Raw genomic sequence first — 14,927 nt, forward strand, 5'->3', positions numbered from 1 at the left:
ATCGCGGTGTAGCTTGCTCGCCAGGTTTCGAGAGGGTGCGTTTCTGGATGAGGTATCGAATATATTGCTTCCCCCTACTTATACCTCCCGAGGAGATCACGAATGTAAAATTAGAGAGATTAGAGCGCGCACGGAGGCTTTCAGACAGTCGTTCTTCCCGCGAACCATACGCGACTGGAACAGGAAAGGGAGGTAATGACGCTGGCACGTAAAGTGCCCTCCGCCACACACCGTTGGGTGGCTTGCGGAGTATAAATGTAGATGTAGATGTAGACCAAAAATTAACTACATAACTTTTTTCTAAGTGATAAATAAAACTTTACGAATAACTCACGTGTGTGTTCATTCCAGTACTTGATTACTTTCCTCTGAACTGCTGTTGCGAATCATAACAGGGAACTGGCGCTCTCTGCGCTGCTCCAATCGCCCCCGTGTGAACAGCGGTAGGCATTCACTTTGGCACTGAGTTCCTCACACCCCTGGGGCACCTCTGTTAATGTGAGTTGTGTGGGGCATAGACCAGTCACGAGGCAGCGTAATGTTGTTAAACACTGGAAGTGCTCGAGAAATCCTGGAGATCTACGGCACAAAGTGTAAACTAAATGACGACGCCCAGAGAGCTTCAGGATGCCGACCGGCCACCATGTCACCCTCTGCCACGTGGCGCCATTCGGATGCGGTGTGGAAGTGCGTGTGGTCTGCAAACCGCTGTCCATGCAGTTGTCGGCTATGCAGACAGTGGAGCCGCTCCTTCTCAATCACGTAGCTCCTTAATGGGTATCACAGACTGAGTGGACCTCGACCCAGCCTTCACACTAAGGAGAAAACCGGTCACACGTTCTGCCGAATGAGCCACGGAGGCGGACGCAGCGCAAATTTCTGACCTAACAGAAATATGTTTTGTCGGAAGCTGTCGATGTACCCAAATGCCCAGCGGGAGGAACGTGAGGAAGACGAGGTGGTCCATAACTTGCCTCCATCAGGCGGGAACAGAGGGAAGAGGTCATAAGCTGCTGCATTTTTTTCCTAAAAAGGAATACCACAAAAAATTCCTTAATATTAAGCAGTTATGTATACATTATGCTAATTACTATAAACTAATAATATACGAAAGACTTACATAGTTATCTAGTTACTGTGTAAGTAGGCTGTTTAGATTTTTATGTTGGTAACGCCACGTAGCACTCTGTATGAAAATCATTGACTGTGCTGTGTGCAGTCTGTGGCTGGTTGGACTCATTGTTGGAATGTTTGCTATTGTAGTGTTGGGCATTTGGATGTGAACAGCACGTAGCGTTGGGCAGTTGGAGGTGAGCCGCCAGCAGTGGTGAGAGGTTGATATAGCGGACGATCTGGACGTGTGTCCGCCAGAAAAAGGAAATTTGTAAAAATGGAGGTCATGAATTGATATATATATATATATATAATGACTTTTGAACATTATTAAGGTAAATACATTGTTCTATATCAAAATCTTTCATTTGCTAACTATGCCTATCGGTAGTTAGTGACTTCAGTATTTTGAATCTTTTATTTAGCTGCCAGTATTGGCGCTCGCTGTATTGCAGTAGTTCGCGTAACGAAGATTTTTGTGAGGTAAGTGATTCATGAAAGGTGTACGTTATCGTTAGTCAGGGCCATTCTTTTGTAGGGATTATTGAAAGTCAGACTGCGTTGCGCTAAAAATATTGTGTCTCAGTTTAGTGATGATCAGAATAACTAAAGAGAGAAATGTCTGAGTACGTTAAGTTTTGCTCAGCTGTTTGAAAATCAAGTAACGTAAGAGGTTTTCCAGCACTGTCATTTTTAATTTTTTCTAAGGGGACGTTTCATATGTCGAATATTCCAACAATGAGTCCAACCAGCCACAGACTGCATACACCACAGTCAGTGATTTTCATACAGACGGCTATGTGGCGTTACCAACATAAAAACCTAAACATCCTACTTACAAGTGTTCTACCAATAAATCACAGTCTTTAGTTTGCTCTATCCACAACACTATCTATGTGATCGTTTCAACTGCAGTTATACGTGATTGTAATCCCTAAGTATTTAGCTGAATTTACAGCCTTTAGATTTGTGTGGTTCATCATGTAACCGAAATTTATCGGATTCGTTTTATTAGTCACGTGAATGAGTTCACACTTTTCATTATGTACAGTCAACTATCAATTTTTGGACCATCCAGAAACCATGTCCAAATCTTTGTGCAATTAGTTTTGATCAACACTAGACTTTATGGGACGGATATTGACAGCATCATTTGGAAACAATCCAAGAGGGCTGCTCGCATTGTTTCGTAAATCGTTTACGTAGAGCAGAAGCAGCAGACGGTCTCCTTCCCTGAGGAACGTCAGGTGTCACTCCTGTTTTACTCGGTGATCTTCTGTCAGTTGTTTCGAACTGTGGCCTTTCTGACAGGAATTCACACGTCCAGTCGCACAACTGAAATGATACTCCATAGGCACGGAATTCGATTAGAAGTCGCTTGTGAGGAACGGTATTCTGGAAATCTAAAAACATGGAATCAGTTTGAAGTACCCTACCGATAGCACTCACTACTTCGTGAGAATAAAGAGCTTGTTGTGTTTCTCAAGAACGATATTTTCTGAATCCGTGTCGGCTGTTTGTCAATAAACCGTTTTCTTTCTTTGGTGTTCGTATGACCTGTGCAACATTTCCAGTCTTCAGCTACCGTTCTTTCGTCGTGCGAGCGGTTGTATACGAGTGCTAAGTATGGAGCTATTGTATCAGGAACCTGACTGGTGTGCAATCTGGACCAGAGGCCTTGCTTTTTTTACATGATTTAAGCTGCTTCACTACACTGAACATATCTACATATAAGTTACTCATGTTGGCAGTTGTTCTTGATTCGAATTCTGAAATATTTACTTCGTGATCTTTGGCGAAGGAATCTGTGAAAACTGCATTTGGGAACTCTGCCCTAGTGGCGCTGTCATCGATAACATAGCCATTGTTAATGCACAGTGAAGGTATTGATTACGTTTTGCTGCTGGTGTACTATACATACGACCAGAACCTCTTTGAGTTTTCTGCCAGGTTTGGAGACAGAGTAACTATTAAAAGCGTATCGCACCGAAGTTCGCGATAATTTTCCAGCTTTTGTAAAACTTTGCCAGTCTTGGCAATTTTTCAGTCTTTTGAACCTGGCATGCTTCTTTCGTTGCTTCTGCAAGAGTGTTCTGACCTGCTTTGCGTACCACGGGGGATCAGTACCATCTCTTACTAATTTATTTCGCTTTCATAGTGTTTGCACGATTCGGTGCTAGTTTTCCGGTATTCCTTTCCTACCTCTGCAGTGTAGACGCCTGCACACAGCTACAGTGTAAAGAACGCTGGTGAACAACGGCGAGTCGTTCTGCGAATGCTCGTTCGCTTGTGTCGGCCCCGGTGTGAGCGGGGCTCCAGAAGAGCGGAGAATGCCCGCTGCGTGCATGTACACGTGTTGTCGGCCAGAGAGACGCGCGCGTAGCGAGCGGACAGCTGAGCGCGGCCGAACTGCTCCGAGTGAAGCCGAAGCGCGCCGAGCGCTGGCGACTTTCCCGTGAGGCCGGCCGGCACGGATTCCACGCGTGCCTCTCTCTCTCTCTCTCTCTCTCTCTCACACACACACCGTGCACTCGGCTCACCGCTACCACTACCGCCCCCTCTCCTCTCCCTTCTTCTCATCAGATAGCCGGCTAGTCAGTCCGCCAACGTCAGGCAAACGCACGCTTCGCGCTGCAAACACACACACACACACACACACACACACACACACACACACGTACAGGTAGTCTCAGTGATGGCATTCACTGCTGCATAAAGGCGTCGTCCAGGCTCTGCAGCTACTGGTTTAGAGGTCTGCGGATATCCGCCTTTACAGGTTGAACACAGAAACTCCGCCGACAAGATTTCGGATGCTGTTCAGGGATATGAATATTTTGGTGAATTATTGAAAGACATTTGCACTTCCTTTTATTCCTCACCCGCATTTATCTTTACATCTGTACTTGTTCTTTGTTTTCTTGATCATGTTGAGCCGCCAGCCGCCATTGATGTCAGTGGTTAATGGAAGCCACCTCAGCATTTGTTGTGTTAGGACCGGTTTCGTTTCTTCGAACACCTTCAGGTTGCCGAGTTGTGCTGAATTCAAAATGTAGATGGACTGTTTGTCGTATGTCGTCACATCAGACAACTCGGCAACCTGAAGGTGTTCAAGGAAGCGAAACCGGTCGTAACACAATAAATTTGTGACAATACCGCTTGAGACAGTTTTCATAAATCATTAACTTTTTTATTCGTTAGTGCTTACCCTTTCTGGACGCTCTCATCCGTACCCAACGTTTGTCAAACTTATTTTAACTTTGCGACCTGATGCATTTTGTGACGGCACAGTCACGAGTCGCCTAAGGAGGGGAATGTGCCCCATATCTGTCTCAACGGTGTAAGCTCTTGTTCTGTGTGTGATCGTATTTTAACTGTTTGTGTATCGTATTTTCTGAGGCGAAAATGGCGACCAGCCCAGCATTTGCCTACACGAGCGTGGGAAACCGCCTGAAAACCACAGTAAGGTTGGCCAGTGCAGTATAGCCACGGTCGTTAATCCGCCGCACGTATTCGAAGTAGGACTGGCACAGCTTTATATCTCGAATGCGGTACGCTGTAGCGGCTGCTGTTTTCGTGTCTGTGCTGCACCGAAAATATCTGCTGAACAGTGCAAACGTCACGGTATGCTCTGAGTGTCTTGTTTGTACACAAATTTGTTCCATTGCCTTGCGGTACCTGCTACTGACAACCGTAATGTCCCCTTTAATTGTACACTATGTGATCAAAAGTATCCTGACACCTAGCTGAAATGACTTACGAGATCGTGGCGCCCTCCATCGGTAGTGCTGGAATTCAATATGGTGTTGGCCCACCCTTAGCCTTGATGACAGCTTTCCACTCTCGCAGGCATACGTTCAATCAGGTGCTGGAAGGCTTCTTGGGGAATGGCAGCCCATTCTTCACGAAGTGCTGCACTGAGGAGAGGAATCGATGTCGGTCGGTGAGGCTTGGCACGAAGTCGGCGTTCCAAAACATCCCAAAGGTGTTCTATAGGATTGAGATTAGGACTCTGTGCAAGCCAGTTCATTACAGGGATGTTACTGTCGTGTAACCACTGTGGCACAGGCTGTGCATTATGAACAGGTGCTCGATCGTGTTGAAAGACACAATCGCCATCCCCGAATTAATCTTCAACAGTGGAAAGCTAGAAGGTGCTGAAAACATCAATCTAGGTCTGTGATGTGATAGTGCCACGCAAAACAACAAGCCCCCTCAACGAAAAACACGACCTCACCATAAGACCACCGCCTCCGAATTTTACTGTTGGCACTACACACGCTGGCAGATGACGTTCACCGGGCATTCGCCATACCCACACCCTGCCATCGGATCGCCACATTGTATACCGTGATTCGTCAATCCACACAACTATTTTTCACTGTTCAATCGCCCAATGTTTAAGCTCCTTACACCAAGTGAGGCGTCGTTTGGCATTTACCGGCGTGATGTGTGGCTTATGAGCAGCCGCTCTATCGTGAAATACAAGTTTTCTCACCTCCCGCCGAACTGTCGTAGTACTTGCAGTGGATCCTGATGCAGTTTGGAATTCCTGTGTGATGGTCTGGATAGATGTCTACCTGTTACACATTACGACCCTCTTCAACTGTCGGCAGTCTCTGTCAGTCAACAGACGATGTCGGCCCGTACGCCTTTGTGGTGTACGTGTCCCATCACGTTTGCACTTCAGTATCACATCGGAAACTGTGGATCTAGTGATGTCTAGGAGTGTGCAGATCTCGCGTACAGACGTATGACACAAGTGACACCCAATCACTTGACCACGTGCGAAGTCCTTGAGTTCCGCGGAGTGGCCCATTCTGCTCTCTCACGATGTCTAATGACTCCTGAGGTCGCTGATACGGAGTGACTGGCAGTAGGTGGCAGCACAATGCACCTAATATGAAAAACACATGTTTTTGGGGTTCTCCGGATGCTTTTAATCACATAGTTCACGTTAACAGCCATACACAGCACCGTGGATATGTTTACTGGGGAAGAGTTGTCAGATATGCATTTCAACCGTGTGAGCGGCTATTAAATACAAAAATGAGAACCTACGTATGTTAGCAATCCCAGTTGGAGAATGCTCACATACGTAAATTCATGCCGCTCATACAGTTGCAGATGACATGATGTGTACCGAGAAAACTGCAACAGAAAACTGCAGAAAACATGCCACAAACAACGACAACAATCTTATAACCATGCCGTGACTTATAGTCAATAAGGTATCAAGAAATTACTCAGAGGAAACAATATTTAAAAAACAAGCAGTAAACACGTAGTAATGTTTCTGCATGTTTTAGTATTAAAGAACCCAATGACGATAGCGATATTTGTCGCTGGTACTAGATTGGGAAATAAATAAATAAATATGAAAAGTATTTTGCATCAAGGCGGATCCACAGTTCCCACGTTGTTGTTTTTTTTATGCAAACACGGACCAGTGGAAGAGTTCTAAGATAAAATTATTATCAGTGTACGTGTTTCGTCTGACGCTTGTTGTCTGACGGTTGTTGCGTTACTCTGCGTATTATTGGACATTTCGGTGGATCCATATTCCAGATTTTCTCAGTGGTTGTGAATCTCTTTCACAAAAGCAAAGATAAACGGTGTAATAAACAGAATAAATGAGAACTCCTTTGTTATTCCGTAACGAGGCACCGCAGACTATGTGTCCCTTAAGCTAAACCCCCATCGGAGGTTCGAGTCCTCCCTTGGGCATGAGTGTGTGTGTGTTATCCACAGCGTAAGTTAGTTTACGTTAGATTAAGTAGTGTGTGAGCTTAGGGACCGATGACCTAAGCAGTTTGGTTCCATAAGATCTTACCACGAATTTAAATTTTTGAATTTCTTATGCTAAAATACTCAGAAAATATACGTCCTAAATTTTGTCGGTAGACCTCGGTGGATATCTGCAGTAATAATTATTTTGCAGGTGAATGTCTACTGCGTTGCTTATACCTAAGGGCAGATCTGTCGATATGCGCAGTAACATTATCTTGTGCTTAAGAGTTCACAATTGTGACACATTATTTTCGTCTATACGCTTTACATGCGACATAATAGTAGTAATGAATTCAACGTAAGGAAAGCTTCAGATATGAAGTTTTATTTCCTTGATCGCTCATAGGTACACTGGACAATTAGTTTCGACAAGAATAAGCTTCCGTCAGCAGATACCGCACAGGTTACGAAATCATGCCATGCGATGGCAGCTTAGTGCTGTCGAAACCAGTAATCCAGTGTTCCTACACGCGATCAAGGAAATAAAAACTTCATATCTGAAGCTTTCTTTACATTGAATTCACTATCACTCTCAAACCGACAATGTCAGCTATTTGTAAGAGCAATCAGTTTAAATCAGTATTACTACCAATTCGTATCGGCCTGAAATGCGCAGTGATCTCGAGAAGGTGAACGCGATGTGGGCAGCTCAAGGTCGAAAGATGGCGACGCGTGCCCCCTGTTATTTATCGTCACAGTTTTAGGTACACACTGCTCTCTTACCGTCGTAGCAGCAGCTACATTATGTTTCGTCATCCCTCTTCCAGCTGCAGCAACGGAGGTCAGTTACACAGATGCCGCAAGCTGCCACTGAGTGGCACCAAGGTTATTTTGGAACACTCGCTTCATCGCATGACCACTGTTAGTGAATCACATACGGTGTAAATAATGTTCGGCTGAAAATCAGTAAATGTATAAACATTTTCATAATAATAGCAACAAGTAGAAACTCCAACGCCTAGAACACCGATAAATGTAGGACGTAAACATGATTTAAAGTTACGAGTAATTGATGTACATTTGATAAACGAATCCCTTTACTAACACTTGACAGTATGCTCCATGTGATAACAACTTGGACCATGACTTCTTTTGTGAACACTTTGCGTGAAAAAGTTAAAAAAAAATTCCGTAACAACGACAGAAAGTTATAGCTTACGGAATGTATGAGGAACATGAAAAACTATGTTGTATTGAAGGGGTTCCATGACCAGCCTTTAAATTCTTAATCTGTGTAATGCAAATTACGAGATCCTCCTGAAAGGAGTCCAATATTAGTTTGTGCTGCTCTCTGTTGGATATGTTCTTTAGACATTATTTTACACTTATTGTAGTTTTCAGAGCTACGGTACTTCAAACTTTTTCTGTTAGTTACTCCAATTTTTGTTGATGTATACCGGCATTCTCTTGTAGGATTACAGAGTATTTTCTTTACTTTTTCTGTGTACGTGTACGTTAGGCCTGGATCTTGTCCCACGGCCACAATTAGAACTTTTCGTCTAATAATTAATAATGTTTTTCTTAATGCGCAGAATCGATTGTTAGATGTTCTCAGATGGTCACTCTTCAACTCTTTAAACAAATTTTTACAATGAATCCGATTAAGGAAGACGCTGATAAAGTTTTCCGTTTTAGAGTCTCATTGTATGTCGCAAGCTAAAGAAGACATGAGGCTTCTTGAATGTGAACTCGCCGATGAATGACAGAAATTAAAATAAGCAGGCACAGCACCAAACAAAGAGATTCTGCGGACAGTGGGAGATGATGAGCAATTACCGAAAGTAATTTAATGAAGTAAAAGAGACTGAATAGGCAAACACTGAGGTATGGTTGTGTTATAGAAATTATTTTAGAAGGATGTATGTAGGGAATTATGGAATAGAAGCAGTTCCCCATAAGAAATGATTTTAGGTAAGATTTAAAATTTGATTCACTATTTGTCAAACATTTTATGTTATTGGGTAAGAGATCACAAATCTTCGTCGAGGCATATTGAACTCCTTTCTGAGTCACCGACAGTTTTAATAACGAGTAGTAGATGTCATTCTTGTTCAAGTGTTGCAGGTAAGGTGATTATAATTCTCCTCACATTGTGAGGGTCGAAAACGTCCGGAGGCATTGAGAACGTGACGGTTACAGTGTGACAATTATTGATCTATATGAGAAAAACGTAAGTTAGTTACAAACTATGGCGCGCATACATTTTATTCAACATGTAAACGTCACTACAGATATTCAGATTGAGGTTGTGACATGTTCTATATGCCTACCATGTTTGGCGATGATGTGGCACAGACGAAAAGCGAAACTCTGCATGACCCGCTGAAGTGTCGGAACACCGATGCTTGGGATGACCTAGTGAATGGCTGTTCTCAGCTCGGCAATGGTTTTGAGGCTATTGCTGTACAACTCGTCTTTAATATAGTCTCACAAAATGGAGTCGTACGTGTTCAGACACGGAAAACAAGGCCGCCAATTGACGCCCATGCCAGAATGCGGTCCCCAAAGTGCTCCTCCAGGACATCAAACACTCTCCTGCTTTGATGGGATCGGGCTCCGCCATGCGCGATCCACATTTTGTCGAAATCGGGGTCACTTTGGATAATGGGGATGAAATCATCTTCCAAAACCTTCACGTGCCGTTCGGTAGTCACCTTGCCATCAAGGAATATCGTACCGATTATTCCGTGACTGAACATTGCACACCACACAGTCACCCGTTGAAGGTGAAGAGACTTCTCGATCACGAAATGTTCTCAGTCCCCCAAATGCGCCAATTTTCCTTATTGACGAGCCCATCCAAATGAAAGCGGGCTTCGTCGCTAAATCAAACCATATTCATGCATATTAATTCCCATCATGCCCCACGGCCAACCGTGCAGTTTGAATGTTCTAACGCAAACCGTTCAGAAGTTTATTTCATATAGTTCATTAATTGTCATCCTGTATTTTCACGGAACAGTCTGGAGCTGACGCTGACGAGAGTGGCCAGTTTTCTGTCGTGTAGATTCCCGGCGCCGACCTAGAAGAAGTGCGTGCGCACGTCACGAGTGCGTGATGGACGGATGTAAACACGGCCTGCGCGCCCGCGCGGCGTGCGTGCTGTGCGGGTTGCCGCGTGGCGGCCGGCAGGCGGACCGCGCTCCGCGCTGGAAGCGAGCCAGCCACGTTTCTTGCAGCAGCAGCAGCAGCCGCCTACGGCCGGGCAGCCGGTCCGCGGCACACGGGCGCAGACGCTCTGACCGGCCTCTCTTTACTCTGCTAATTGCTCGGGCGAGGCGCGCGCGTGCTAGCGCGGCGGTGGCAAAAACAGGTTGCCCGCTGCCAATGCGCCCCTCCACCCAGTAAGAACGAGGGGAAGCCGGCGCCAGGCGGCGCCCGCGACGAGAGGCGATAAATTACACGCATAATGTAGTTTGTGTGGCAGCGGGATACGTCCCGAACGAGATTTACGCGCCGTGTTTCGCCGATGCTAATGATGTGTGGGATTACTTTATAAAACTGCTGCTGCTGGGCGCCCATCGGCGTTAGCGCTCTTGTTCGGACGCGGGCGCGCCAGTTCGCCCACTCGGCCGGCGAATAATTTACTTTTTCCGCTTCTCGTAAATCTGGTTTCATTTCTTCATTTTCCTAAGGGCTCTCTCGTTTCTAAATTTAATTGCCGCAACTTGCATTAAAATTTATGCGGCCCGAATGATGCAGCAGGGTTAAAGAAAGAAGCAGATTTCGCGAGAGTGTTTCATTGTGCACGTTCCGAGCACGAGCGCCCCGAAACAGAAACAAAACAAGCCTCTGAATAGAAGCTTCTAGCAGGAAGAAGAATCTCGAAGAGGTATATGGGTGTTGCACAATATGTTCAGTTCCCGTGCAAGAATGCATGGCTTATTATTTGGGTCTCAATATAAGTAATTGCAACGTATGAACCATAAGTAAGTAGAAAGACCCATTACTATTCGGTCACACTAGTCGTGATAAATCACAGCAACCAACAGCAACCGTAATACTGTTCTAAGGTGTTGGGATTAAATATCAGTTGTAGGCAAAGCAGATGGAAGGCTGAGACTCTCGACGAATTTTAAGGAAGCGTAGGAGGCTGTAAAGAGTAATGGCTCCGAATTTTTTACGTGAAAACTCGTAAAGCTTTTTAAATAAAACAAATGTTACTATATTTCCACATCTTTAATCTTAAAATCTAGATATTTACAACGGTCTGTCGGTAGAGGGTTCCCAATTGTAGCGTTAACATGGCGGTATGTAACGTAACTACTAACCAATGTTTGGCTTATCGGAATATATTTAAGAAAAAAATGAAATGAACGTGTGGCATTGTTGGCAGGGAGGCACCAGCCGGGGAACATCGGTCGCCGGTTTGCAAGTCTTATTTCATGTGACGCTACATTGGGCAACTGGCGTACGGTGATGATAACGAAAGTATGATTAGGACAGCACAACATAACACCCAGTCCACAAGAAGAGAAAATCTCCAACCCAGCTGGGAATCGAAACCAGTCCGGCTGCATGCTAGGCAAACACGTTATATCACACAGCTAAGCAGGCAGACACTGTACTTAAGAAATCTATTTAAAATATGTGAGTCCATTATCAGTGACACTATAATTTCACACCACGCGTTCGTAGTTTCTAATTTAAAAAAAAGTGTAGTTTATCAAAAGCGACACTGATTAATTAAACTAAAAAACACAAGGTTAATATTGTACTTGTTTTATAAACACAACGAAATAGGAAGCATTTAAAAGATTACTTTTTCTTCTTCCTTCTCAAGGTATTTTAGGTTTCGTAACAATTTCCGGTTCCAATCATTGTCATCTTACGTGTCTTCCAATATTTCTTGGTGCAGTGAGCCGTAGTAGCAAAATACTTTTGGTACATTTCATTTTGTTTAAAAGATTCTACTAATTTCCTCTACCAACTTATACTTTTACAACTGGTTCTAAAAAAAAATTTAACTATATCGTTTCTTAACCAATAGTGTATATACTTTGTTTGATCTAAGATATTTCATCTCTGCTGCCTCAATTTCGTTTTCATTCATTCTGGTCATTATCCATGTTTCGCTTCCATAAAGAAGCAACCATAAAAACGAACGTTTATAAAATTTTAGTTGGGTTTCTAGTATTGTTTTCCCTTTGAGACTACTCTGAACATAACATAAATCTGTTACGTTTATGTGTTTATCGCTGTGACATCTATAACTGACATCAGGTTACAAATACACTATGTGATCAAAAGTATCCGGACAACCCCAAAAACATACGTTTTTCATATTAGGTGCATTGTGCTGCCACCTACTGCCAGTTACTCCATATCAGCGACCTCAGTAGCCATTAGACATCGTGAGATAGCAGAATGGGGCGCTCCGTAGAACTCACGGACTTCGAACGTGATTGATCGTCAATTGCGTCAGCCGGCCGGTGTGGCCGAGCGGTTCTAGGCCCTTCAGTCTGGAACCGCGCGACCGCTACGGTCGCAGGTTCGAATCCTGCCTCGGGCATGGATGTGTGTGCTGTCCTTAGGTTAGTTAGGTTTAAGTAGTTCTAGGGGACTGATGACCTCAGATGTTATGTCCCATAGTGCTCAGAGCCATTTGAACTTGTGTCATACGTCCGTACGTGAGATTTGCACACGCATAAAAACCCGTAGGTCCACTGTTTGCGATGTGATAGTGAAGTGGAAACGTGAAGGGCACGTACACCACAAAAGCGTACGAGCCGACCTCGTCTGTTGACTGACAGAGACCGCCGATAGTTGAAGAGGGTCGTAATTTTTAATAGACAGATACCTATGCAGACCATCACATAGGAATTACAAACTGCATCAGGATCCACTACAAATACTATGACAGTCAGGCGGGAAGTGAGAAAACTTGGATTTCATGATCGAGCGGCTGCTCATAAGCCACACACACGTCGGTAAATGCCAAACGACGCCTCGCTTAGTGTAAGGAGCGTAAACATTGGACGACTGAACAGTGGGAAAATGTAGTGTGGATTGACGAATCATGTGGCGATCCGATGGCAGGGTGTGGGTATGGCGAATGCCCTGTGATCGTCATCTGCCAGCGTGTGTATTGTCAACAGTAAAATTCGGAGGCGGTGGTGTTATGGCATGGTCATGTTTTTCATTGAGGGAGCTTGTACCCCTTGTTTTCGTGCATGGCACTATCGCAGCACAGGCTTACGTTGATGTTTTAAGCACCTTCTTGCTTGCCACTGTTGAAGAGTAATTCGGGAATGGCGATTGCACCTTTCAACACGATCAAGCATCTGCTCCTAATGCACGTCCTGTGGCGGAGTGGTTACTCGACAATTACATCCCTGTAATGGACTGGCCTGCACAGAGTTCTGACCTGAATCCCACATAACACCTCTGGGATGTTTTGGAACGCCGAGTTCATGCCAGGCCTCACCGACCGACATCGATAACTCTCCTCAGTACAGCACTCCGTGAAGAATGGGCTGCCATTCCCCAAGAAACCTTGCAGCACCTGATTGAACGTATGCCAGCGAGAGTGGAAGCTGTCATCAAGGCTAAGGGTGGGCTAACACGATATTGAACTCCAGCATTACCGATGGAGTGCGCCACGAACTTGTAAGTCATTTTCAGTTAGGTGTCCGGATACTTTTCATCACATAGTGTAGCTAAAATTGATCGTCTAGTTTATTATCAGTAGTTTTTATTATATCCCGTTCAGGCATACACTGATGCAAGCTTTGCTCTTGGCACAGAGCTCTGTCAGTGTGACTGGCGCTTTTGCTGCTATTCCTGAAGTGAGGTAACCTGGTGTTCTGATAAGAATTCAATATTGTGTTTCGTTGTGGTCAGTTCGTAGTTGTTTGCAGTACTTCCTAACTAGTCTTGTCCACTCGGGGCTAGTCGTTTTGCCGGCCGGAGTGGCCGAGCGGTTCTAGGTGCTTCAGTCTGGAACCGCGCGACCGCTACGGTCGCAGGTTCGAATCCTGCCTCGGGCATGGATGTGTGTGATGTCCGTAGGTTAGTTAGGTTTAAGTAGTTATGAGTTCTAGGGGATTGATGACCTCAGATGTTAAGTCCCATAGTGCTCAGAGCCATTTGAAGCTAGTCGTTTTCCCACTAGAGACTGTGCTGAAGATGTTTGACAGCGGTTTCGAATTATCCATCCTGAGTACATGACAATAGAAGATTAGCCTCATTGCTACTTAATAAACTCTAGGTGTACGTGAAGATCCTTGTTGTGTGTGATAATGGGTACACTACCCAGATTTTTTGAGAGACTTTCTGTCCTTTATTTCTAATTTCCTGAGTTGTCCCTTTCTGATATATGTGAGGCATTCGGGAGAATACAGTACTGAAGAATTCACTACCATATTGTAGTGACATGAGTGTCATAACCATTAATTATTTTGGATGTATGTGGGTATATTCTAATAAAGCCATTGCTTAAGTTTCGTTGTTTTGAGATTACTTCTGAGTACCAACTTCTGTGTATGTTAACCACATTTTTCACTGTTAGTTTTGGTCCTAGCAAGATTCCCCGAGAAACAGCAGTAGGTAATTAGCTGTATGTGCAATGTTGCGAAGCCTTAATTGTCCGTAGTGTAGCTACACAGTATAACGGACCAGTATGCAATGGTACCAGCAGGCCGGCATATATACAGTGGCATTACCTAGGCGGCAGCCTGTGTCCGGGCAGCGAACTCGTGACCACCTAGCGGCCGTTCCGCTCCCTTTGCTGACCGGCCGGAGGGGCACAGGCGCAGGTGTGTACTGCGCGGCCGGCAGATTTGCGCAACGGTGAAAGGGAAATGAGAGAGAGGAGCAGAAGGGGGGTGAGACGAGGAGAGCAGACGGGAGGAAAATCCTCGCGGCGATGAAGGCGCGCAGCTGAGCCGGGCCGGGCCGGCTGGAGCTGAGCCACTGGGCTGGCTGGTAGCGAGAGGCGGCGGCCACGTGATAAGCAGCGGCGGCGGGTTCAGCGCCCCCAGATAGCAGCCGAGGCGAGAGGGAAGTGGTGTGGCGCTGCCGGCGAA

General features: G+C 45.1%; 1 protein-coding gene across 1 annotated transcript in view; it reads left to right on the plus strand.

The window, feature by feature from the left end:
* The window catches only part of LOC126163065 (BMP-binding endothelial regulator protein), a 703,775-nt gene that overhangs the window by 108,660 nt on the left and 580,188 nt on the right, over positions 1-14,927 (plus strand). The gene's annotated exons all lie outside the window — the stretch shown is intronic.

Source organism: Schistocerca cancellata, chromosome 2 (assembly GCF_023864275.1).
Source record: "Schistocerca cancellata isolate TAMUIC-IGC-003103 chromosome 2, iqSchCanc2.1, whole genome shotgun sequence".
In the NCBI taxonomy this organism is placed as follows: Eukaryota; Metazoa; Arthropoda; class Insecta; order Orthoptera; family Acrididae; genus Schistocerca; species Schistocerca cancellata.